Below are 10,227 nucleotides of genomic sequence, written 5' to 3' on the forward strand. Positions count from 1 at the left end.
CTTGCTCGCCGGCGCACGGGTGCGTGCTTCGATGCGTGGCGCTTCGTCGAGCTGGCCGGACCGCGGCGCGCGCGTGGCCTGCATAGGGTTTGCAGTGGCGGCGCTACACGCCGGCCGCAGGTCTCCGGCTACCAGGAAGGCGCCGCCGCCGATTCGAGTCGATCCTCAAGGTATCCCTTCCCTTCCCCTTCTTTCTTCGTTTCGATCCGATCTGGCAGCCGTGGATGAACACTGATCTGGGGTTTGCTCCTCTGCTCATAGGGTGACCAAGAGGTCCTGCCGAGCTCAAGCTCGTCCACGACGACCCACCACGGCAGGTAGCATCTCCCTCCCCCTCTCATCTTCCTCTGCTCGCACTTGACCATGGCCCGGCTAGCATATGCTTGTTTTAGTTAGATTTTCTCCGGTTCATTGCATCCAAGGCAGAGTAAACGTGTACCGTCTTGCAAAGGCAGAGTTCTCCGGTTCTCTGTTATTTTCGGGCTCATGTTTCAGTTTAGCGGCTACGTGCAAGAGAGTGGATTATTTGGTTGCTGTTTGTTCTTGTCCAATATGTGTTCGGTGGTTAGCAATATGTTTGTTGGTGCTATATTTTCATTTTGATGGTAGAATGCGTGTGTTGTACATGGTCAAGAGCATTAGTAAAAGGAGGAAAAGGATGATTAGAGCATCTCCACCTGAAATAAAGCATTGTGGGTTTTGTGGCAGTAATGAGAACCTTAATCGTCTCTTTTCCGTTAGTCCACTCGCTAGAGCAGGGGGTCCTCTTTGCACTCAGGATCCAGGACTAGGTGATGACACCGAATGGCCATGTAGTAACATGGATCGAGCAGCAAGCATCACTCTGCTAGCGTTTTTATTTCGATACAAGGGCTACGGTAGGTTTGAATCCCAACTTTTCTGTGGTAGCACAACAACTGTTGTGTCGCTCCTTATGTTAGCCGTGTTATGCTTCTGAGCTGGCGTACAGATACCTATGGCGCATAGCTAGCTGGCTATAGCTTCATCCTGCTGGCCTTTTTTTGACATTGTGCCGTTGGTTCTCAATTGACCTCATTTTATTGGTACATACCTGCAGAATTGCTTCCATACCAAGGGCCATGTTATTGTTTGAATTTTAGTTTTGTTCTGGTAATACAGAAAGTGCTCTGTTGGTTCTCATTGTACCTTGTTTTATTGGTATATATACCTGCAGGCGGAGCAGCGGGTTAGGGAGGGAAATCAGGCGATGGCCAGCAAGTCAAGGCCGTCACGACGGCCGGCGGCGCTCGAGCTCGCTGCCACCGCCGGGAAGGCTGCCGCCGACTGCGTCATCCCCACCTTCAAGAAATGTCCTCTTTGGTGTCTGTTACGTCTCTGAGTTGGTAATCATTTCTATGGTGTAGCTGGTGTCTGTTGTGTCATGTCCTCATTGACGAGTTCATTCATTGAAAAATATTTCTTGATAAGCTGCTTTCTGTCCAAATGCATACTATTATTAAGTCATGATCAGTTAGCAAATTTACGTGTACGCTCCATTGTTTGTTAAGGTTTAGTAGCTATTGCGCAAAATTGGTAGTGATTCTATCGGTGAACAAGTAGGGTAAATATGTCACTGTGTTATATACCACTCCTGTAGTCGTGTGTTACCTGAATTTGAGATAGGTACGTGACAGATTGCCTGGGTGGATTTTGTCCTTGTTAATGTGTAAGGGATTTTGCCTACGTATATGTGTTCTGCAATCAGCCGCATTTGATGGTGCACATACTGAACATACCTGTTTCCAATTCCATACATCATATGCCTGTTAACTGAATATAAGATCCCATTTATGGAGTTTCTGAACTGGTGAGAAACAAAGTTAAGCTGAAACTTCTGCTACTCTGTGTAATGAAACTTCTGCTATATAAGATCCCGCTTGTGTAATGAAACTGTTAATTAATCCCAAAAACAGTTTACTGAAACTTCTGCTACTCTGGTTCAGTTAAGACTTGGTAGTTTGTCTGAACTGTTGTGTTTGATATAAGTAGAAGTAGTTGAATGCTATACAGTGGTCTGAAGCTAATTAGTTGATTTGAAAATTATTGGTTTTGAACTGTCCATGATTTGGTTGAATCTAGTCTTCAATTTAATCTATATATGCCGTACGAAACTTCAGAACTTGAAAACCCAAATCTGGTTCAGTCATCGTAGTTTAGCTTTACAGATAAGACACTGATTTCTAATTGATTTAGCTAGCCTATTGTATTAATTGTTGTGAGTAAGATGTGAACAAAATTCAGGATGTATCTCACATCACTACATGAAATACATTGTTTTCAGGTTTTGTACATCAGCTGCATTCTTTAATTATCTAGTTGGTGGATACTATTTTGTGGATGGCAATGCTTGTGTTGTAAGTAGAAGTTAAATGGAAATAATGTTCAGATTTCTTCAGAGAAACACTGAATAAAACAGTAGCCAGTAGGTGTGTACAAAACGTGGTCTGAAGCTTGTTGGTAGAAAATCATTACATAAGGCACATATTCACACTAAACCTTGACACAGAAATTATTGGTTTCATACTACTGTCCTTGATACAGATAGTATTAATAATCTTTGACATTTTGTACTACTTCCTCCTGCTAGGGTTTCGGTGGACCTCTTCGTTGCGCACGGCTGAGCTGAACGTCCTCGGCGGTGGTGGCGGCGCGTGTGAGATCCTCCTCCATGACAAGGCCGCCGCCGGATCAGCTCCTCTCCGCCGGTGGACCCTCGCCTCTCCGACAAGGCCGCCACCGGATCCCCTCCTATCCAACAGCAACGCCTCCGGATCCACTCGTCCTCGACAACGATGGCACCGAGGAGCACCAGGAGCTTCAGATCCGGTAACTTATTATCTCCCTCTCTCCCTCCCACAGTACCTACTATGTATCATGCTTATTGTTTACTGCATTGAGGCATGTGGGCACCAGAATTTGTAATCAGATTTGTTACCGCTTATGAATATGGCGATGTTCATGACTGATGGATGTGGCTGGGGGTTGAGGTATACAGTGCTATAGAATGCCATCTAGGATATCTGTTAAGCCACTTGGTCAGTTAGTTTCTTTTAGTACATATACCATGAATCCAAGTTTGATGCGTATTGCCATGTCTCTCTATATTTATAAGTTGAATCCATCACTAACATGTGAACAACACTTGCACTGCCTTATGTATTTACACATAAGGAGTTAAACTACATGTCTGCTATTGCAGGGAAGATTAGATGTATATCATTAGTTTCTTTGTTGATTTACTGATAAGTTACCATCCGATCCGCTGACAACATGTTTGTGTTATTGTGGTGCTGGTTTGACTCACTGTCATCTTACAATTTGTTCTTTCTGTATGCAGCTCGCCAGAAGAAGGCTGTGAAGATCTTCCCCCGCCCTACCTCTGGACCTCTTCGCCCCATCGTGCAATGCCAGACCCGCAAGTACAACATGAAGGCCAGGGCTGGCAGGGGCCTACTGCTGCTGCTGGGTAGAGTCCAGCCACGCTACTGCTAGGTATGATTCCCACCTCCTTCGAACCCCCTTGTACTGCAGGCCTTCATGTGCATGTGTGGAGTCCTATTTTTATGTTGAGGAACGCGGGCTGCTCTTACCAGGGCAAACACACGCGCCTTCATGTCTTATTTGCGATATATAAATCATCTGGAACAAATCATTTTCGTGAATTTGGTCGAGTTCCTCGTATACTGTATATTTTGACAGCATATGTCCTCACAAAAGAGAAAGGAAAAAACAATATTGCATAAGTCTCTGCATTTCAGTTCCATACTTTTGAGCTCAGCAAGCTAAACTTGTTTCAAACATTTAGATGGCTCACATCAGATAACCAGTAACTTGAGCATTACATGCATTGATGCATAAGATGCTGGAGGAATGTCTTCAGCTAACCACAGAGAACTGGTGCTGTGCACAGCTTCCTTTGTAGAAAAGATCAATAGTTGTGTAGACTTGTGCAAAGCCTAAATTTTTGTACTAAGGTGGCCAGCGTGGTGTCGCGACATGATCACTGACGGAATTAATTATGATTTTGTTATTCTGCTTTGTTTGTCTGATCCTCACAAGTTAATGCTTCGCTCGTCCGGGTGTGTGATAATGCCATGTGTCTTGTGCAATCAAATTACATTTCTGTTTGTTATGGTAATATAAAAAATATTCGTGCTGTCAAAATTTTCACAGTGCGTGCCTTTCATTTCTTTAGTTTGATTGTTTCCCTTGTATTCAATATGCTTCTAGTGGCTGATCCTTCCATTTTTGTTATGGCATCTTTATTTTCACAGGTGTTGTGTGTTCTGGAAGATGGAAGAGGAAGAAAACCTATTTTTGTTGAACTAAATTTTCTGTATTCTGTTTTGTTGTACGTATTATTTTTTTAGTTTTGTATAGGAACAAGTGATACTATTTTGTAGGGCTTTATGGCCTGTGATGTAAACATATGTAGTGCTGAAATATGAAATTATTTGCAAAATTTGTCAAAAAGGTGGATCATATGTATGAATATGTGAATGGGCTGAAAAGAGTACTGGACCAACTCCAGGATTGAATTAATATTTGAATGTATAAAAAGGCTGAATGTAAACCAGAAATGGGCTGCACAAAATTGTACATATATTCTTGAAAGGCCAAACGTGCAAAAAAATTGATGGGCTGACAAGTTGGGCTTGGCCCATGTAGCAGAAAAAAATTAACAGAAATAAATATACCAAATGGGCTGAATTGTTGGGCTAGGCCCATGTAGAAAATCAAATTGGACCGGGCTGAATCTTGTGCCACATTAGCTTGCCACGCTGGATGCCTACGTGGCCTGGGGAGGCTGCTAGTGACCAAAACAAGACAATAGGCATATTTTGGTCAAAAACGTCTGACCTTCTCATAGAGAAGGTCGCTATAGTCAGTTTACGACCGCCAGCTTTTGACCTTCTGTTTTTGGTCACAAAAAGGTCGCAAATGAAAAACTATGACGTTTCAGTGACCAATAGTCAAGGTCACAAGATAGCATATTTCTTGTAGTGCATGGGTCAATAAGGGGCTGGACTGGGGGCCGGCAAAGGAAGTGCCCCTGTTGCAGGGCCCCATCCGTGATCTCCTGGAAAGAGACATTAGTCTGATCGTGGTGGCACAGGTCATGTTGATTCGCCGAACCCTGCCCTGCAAACTTCGCCCTCTCCGCCTATGGGAATTCAATCCGGAGGGACCACGAGCTCTCCAACATTTTATGGGCGCGACGCCCGTGGAGATGTACAAATTGTTTTTCGGATCACAAGCAATGTGTCCAGACTTGACCGAGGACGCAGGTCTGAGCTGCAATCGTCCGAATGCTCAAGTAAGTAGCCCTGTGCCCGGACACGCTATCCATATATTTATCATAACATTGCCCGTAAAAGAGCTGTCCCTAAAACAGGAGTGGATAGCGAAAGCAAAGCTAATCAGGTGTCCGGCCCCCCTCCCTGAGACCGTGCCGGATCCCGTGTTAACCAGGATGCTGGAAGTCACACCTTCAGAAGAACGCGAGGGGGGGGGGGACAAGGAAGCCACCGCGGCTGGAAAGCCTTTTATGCTGCGGAGAAATTTTAGGGATCCTAAACATGCTCCGTTGGACCAGATATGGAGTTCGGCGGACGCATATCTTGATTTGGCGGCGAGTGCCGCTGATGCGGCCAAACACTTCCGAGATCAGAAGGATTGCGAAGTGGAAAAGCTCTTCTGGTCACAGTTCCACAATCCAGAGCGGCCGCTTCCATTATCCGATCATTTGGCCGAATGGGCCGAGCTGAAGTTATCTGGACTCGCCATGAAGTATGTCGTGAGTCATCTGTGGCCGGAAAGGCCAAAGCCGAACAGCTATTTTAGCTTGGTGCAACAATTCCTTGGTGCGGTGCCGTATATCAACGCGATGAAGAGGTCAGCATGCATAGAGGGTGCGCGGATGGCCCTTGCCCGTGTCAAGACATACTGGACGGAGATGGAGGCCACCGCTGTTGCATCCCAAGACTCGGACGGAAGCCGAGTACCTGCCGAGCACTATTTTCAGGAAGTCCTGCAAGGCGCACGTTTGATAGAGACGCCGTGCTCGAAGGATATTATGTTCGAATAACATGCATTATTGTAAAACAATATTTTGATGGAATGTAAAAGCTTTTTATACTTGTGCCTGCAAGTATTATAATGCCTCCTGTGCGGCCGTTTAAGATATATGTATATATTATCTGAAAGATGGCAGTCGTCGGCTTCAGCCCCCACGCATATAATGCGGGGGTGTTCGTAGAAGGCGCATTTTCACACTTAATCCAACGTCTTGGTCCACAAAGGAGGTGATAGCGCAGCGAACTAGGCAATCGGACTATAATGCTTTATCACTTTCACTTAGCCATAGGAGTTTGACAGTGAGGCTACTATATAGCCCCTGGTGGCGCCTGCGCTCGCCCGAACTCGGGGCGCGTGTGTGCCTGGCCGGGAAACGGCCCTTCGTTAATGTGGAGGAATCCTAAAGATTCCGAAGGTCATCGTGTGGTTGACCAGTCTCACGCTATATCATGACAGTCAGTTTTCGGCTTTCTCTACTGAGGTGCTCGCCTGACCGGGGCACAATCGCAGTAGTTCTCCTGGTGCCACCTTAGTCGATAGAGCGGAACATAAGGCAGCAAAACACAGGAGCCGGGCAAACCCAATATTTGACCAAAGACATGATTTGGAGCTGATGCATATAAGGCCAAACTCGCGACGCCGAACACTCCCTAAGGTATTCGGTCTTTATAAAAACGGGTTGAACAATGCCCTTGATAATAAGCCCCTGATGTCCAGGTACGTGCAAAATTCTGACGTGGCCACATGCCAAGACGCCAGCCTCCTCCTCGGTTATACCAATAAACCGGGGATGTGTATCAACAAGAGACCGTAAAAAAGGTTTACGCAGGGTCTTAATTTAAAAAGAATCCTTGGAACGGGTCCCTGCTGCACGTCTGCGCCTGTGTCTCCATTGTGCCGTATCCTGGACGGGTGTAGCACGATGTTCATCTGTAAAAGAGAGGAACTTTAGTTGAAAAAGATCGTGCAAAATGTATGTTATACTGAATAAACAAAGTATAATTCAAAATGGGTAAAAGTGAGCTTTATTGTCTCTTGTTTTACATGCGCGGAGCCCCTGGTATAGGGGTATGCGGCTATTAAGCCTTTATCAATTGCATATTTATGCCGGACTCGTCTAGCCGTGTCCGTGGTCTTAACGACCCGTTTATGTGCTTTGATTGGTGGCGCCGCTTTAGTGTGTGGCTGTCATGGTAGCCACACAGTCTTCCGCGCGGGGGGGGGGGCACTCTATATTTCCCTTTAGTGAGATGATGCCTCGTGGACCGGGCATCTTGAGCATAAGAGATGCATAATGCGATATTGCATTAAAGCGGGCGAAAGCCTCGCGTCCCAGTAGTGCTTGATAGCTACTTGAAAATGGGGCGATGTGGAAGGTTAGCTTTTCGCGGCGGAAGTTGTCGGGGGAGCCGAACATAACTTCTAGCCGGATAGAACCCATGCAATGGGTATCCGGGCCTGGCGTTACTCCTTGAAAGGAAGTATTGCTATGGCGAATTTTTGTTGGGTCTATCCCCATGTTGCGGATTGTGTCCTGATATAACAGGTTTAGACCACTGCCGCCGTCCATCAGGACATGTGTAAATTGGAGTCCGTCGATTATCGGATCTAATACCAAGGCAGTCCAGCCTGCGTTCCGGATACTTCTAGAGTAATCCTGATGGTCGAAGGTGATCGGTTTTAACAACCAGTGGCGAGACTCATTTGGGATAGGCCATATGGCGCGTATGATTTTCCCTTTTGTCACGTTAAGTAAGTTTACTATTTTGACTTCTTGTGGGAAATTCTTTTGTTTCCCGGTGCTCTGCTTGTGGGGTTCGTCATCCTCCTCGCTTGGTGTGTCGAGCCCCTTGTGTTCGGCATTGAGTTTGCCGGATTGCTTGAAGACCCAACAGTCTCTGTGGTATTGTTTGCAGGCCTCCCGAGGGTACTGTGGATTTGACATATCTTGTCCAAAATTTTGTTTAGGTTAGATAGCTCGTCCCTGTTATCCTTGAGGGGCAGCTTTTTCTGATTCTGCCGCGAGCTTTTGAATCCGGCGTTGACTGCCGTGCTCTTTGGGTTGTTTCCCTTATTCCGGCGTTGGTCCTTGCTGCGTCATGGTTTCCCATTTCCATCCCTGACTTTGGATGTACTTGGGTTGCTGGTGCTGCATCTTGCCAACCAGCTGTCCTCTCCCGCGCAAAAGCGGGTCATGAGGCTTGTTAATGAGGCCATTGTTCTTGGCTTTTCTTGGCCGAGGTGTCTGGCGAGCCATTCATCTCGAACGCTATGTTTGAAAGCTGCTAAGGCTTCGGTGTCCGGACAGTCGACTATCTGGTTCTTTTTAGTAAGAAATCTGTTTCAGAATTTCCGGGCTGACTCTCCGGGCTGTTGAGTGATATGACTTAAATCGTCTGCATCTGGAGGGCGGACATAGGTCCCTTGAAAATTTGCCCGAAAAGCATCCTCGAGCTTTTCCCAACTTCCAATGGTGTTTTCGGGAAGGCCTTTAAGCCAATGCCGGGCTGGCCCTTTGAGCTTGAGGGGTAAGTATTTTATGGCGTGGAGATCATCTCCTCTAGCCATGTGTATGTGGAGGATATAATCCTCAATCCAGACTCCAGGGTCTGTTGTTCCGTCGTACGCCTCTATGTTTGCGGGCTTGAATCCCGCTGGAAATTCATGGTCTAGCACCTCGTCGGTGAAACATAGGGGGTGTGCGGCACCCCTGTATTTGGGTGTGCCGTGATGTTCGGATACTTGTTGCGTTGCATTGCTTACTAGAGCTTGCTTTCTTGGCTCGTAGATAGATCTAGCTGGGCCATCTTTTTGGTGCGAGTCCTTCTGTGGGTCGCGTGTCGGCTTGTGTGCGGCGCCGTTTGCCTCTCTATGTTGGCCATGGGGTCGTCTATCCGACCGGGTGGCTTCCTTATTTTTTGATTGCGGGGGCTCTAAGGCCTCCTCATCAAATTCGGGCAGTAGTTTTCGCTTTGGGTAGCTCTTTGTGTGACGACTGCCGCCGTATTTGTCTGCGGTGTTAAGTACTTTGCTCCATCTGATTCGGAGTGCGTCTTCCGCTGTTTTGGGCTTCCGCTGCTGCTTTTTCAGGCTATGTGCAGTGGCGACGAGCCTTTTGTGGAGGTTCTTCTGCTCCAGCAACTTGTCCGGCGTGAGGTCGTCCGGACTGTTATCTTCGCCGGGGACGGATTGCTCGGTTTGTTTGTCCAAGTTGCCCTGTTCGGGCGGTTGCTCGAAGGCATGTTCATCGTTCGCCGACTCGCCCTGCTCTGTGGCTGGGTCTGTATGGCCACTGTCTCTGTCGAGGCGGGGCTTGGAGCGGCGCTTACGTCACCGCTTTGACTGCTTTTCGAGGGAACGATCCCTCGTTGCGCCCCTGTGTTCCTCGTCGTCGCTTCCTTTAGGTGTGTCCACCATGTATACATCATGAGATGGGGTGGCTGTCCAGTGCCCTATAGGTGCTGGTTCATGTTCATCTCCTACATCGTCGTCCATACCGTCGATGTCTTCAGAGTCGAAGTCGAGCACGTCGTTTAAATTATCGACAGTGGCTACGAAGTGGGTGGTGGGTGGGCATCGAATTTCTTCGTCGTCCGCATCCCAATATTGCTGATCATAGTCCGGCCAGGACTCTCTTGACAAAGAGAGAGACCTGAGTGAATTTAGAATGTCGCTGAAGAGCGAGTGCTGGAAGATATCCGCGACTATGAATTCCATGATCGGCGCCCAATCGGATTCGATTGACAAGGGCACAGAGGGTTCAGAGTCCGGAGAGGAGTCCGGCACCCTGGAGTCACGGGTTTCGCAGGGGATGAGGCTGGTGTTCGGCTCGATCGCCGTTGAGACTGTAGCCCCCGGGACGGGGTCCATCCACCCGTCCTCGATCGGCGCAGTCGGCTCCGCGCTAAGGGTCGGAGCGGATGCGGGTGCGGCCTCCAGGGCACTGTCCGACGGCAGAGCTAAATCATGCCCATCGTGACAGTGCGGCGCGCATGGCTGTGGCTCGAATCCGTTGAAGATCAAGTCTCCGCGGATGTCCGCCGCGTAGTTCAAGCTTCCAAATCTGACCTGATGGCCAGGGGCGTAGCTTTCAATCTGCTCCAGATGGCCAAGCGAATTGGCCCGCAG

General features: G+C 47.7%; 1 long non-coding RNA gene across 1 annotated transcript; it reads left to right on the forward strand.

The window, feature by feature from the left end:
* Nucleotides 1–256: 256 nt before the first annotated feature.
* LOC125531471 (uncharacterized) lies at nucleotides 257–4,515 on the forward strand. The gene is made up of 5 exons (XR_007293252.2): nucleotides 257–317; nucleotides 1,196–1,364; nucleotides 2,609–2,847; nucleotides 3,359–3,513; nucleotides 4,296–4,515. It is a non-coding gene; the product is annotated as an uncharacterized LOC125531471 (long non-coding RNA).
* The last annotated feature ends 5,712 nt before the right edge of the window (nucleotides 4,516–10,227 follow it).

The sequence above is a fragment of the Triticum urartu genome, chromosome 2A (genome assembly GCF_056163025.1).
Source record: "Triticum urartu cultivar PI428250 chromosome 2A, HENAU_Tu73, whole genome shotgun sequence".
NCBI lineage: Eukaryota > Viridiplantae > Streptophyta > Magnoliopsida > Poales > Poaceae > Triticum > Triticum urartu.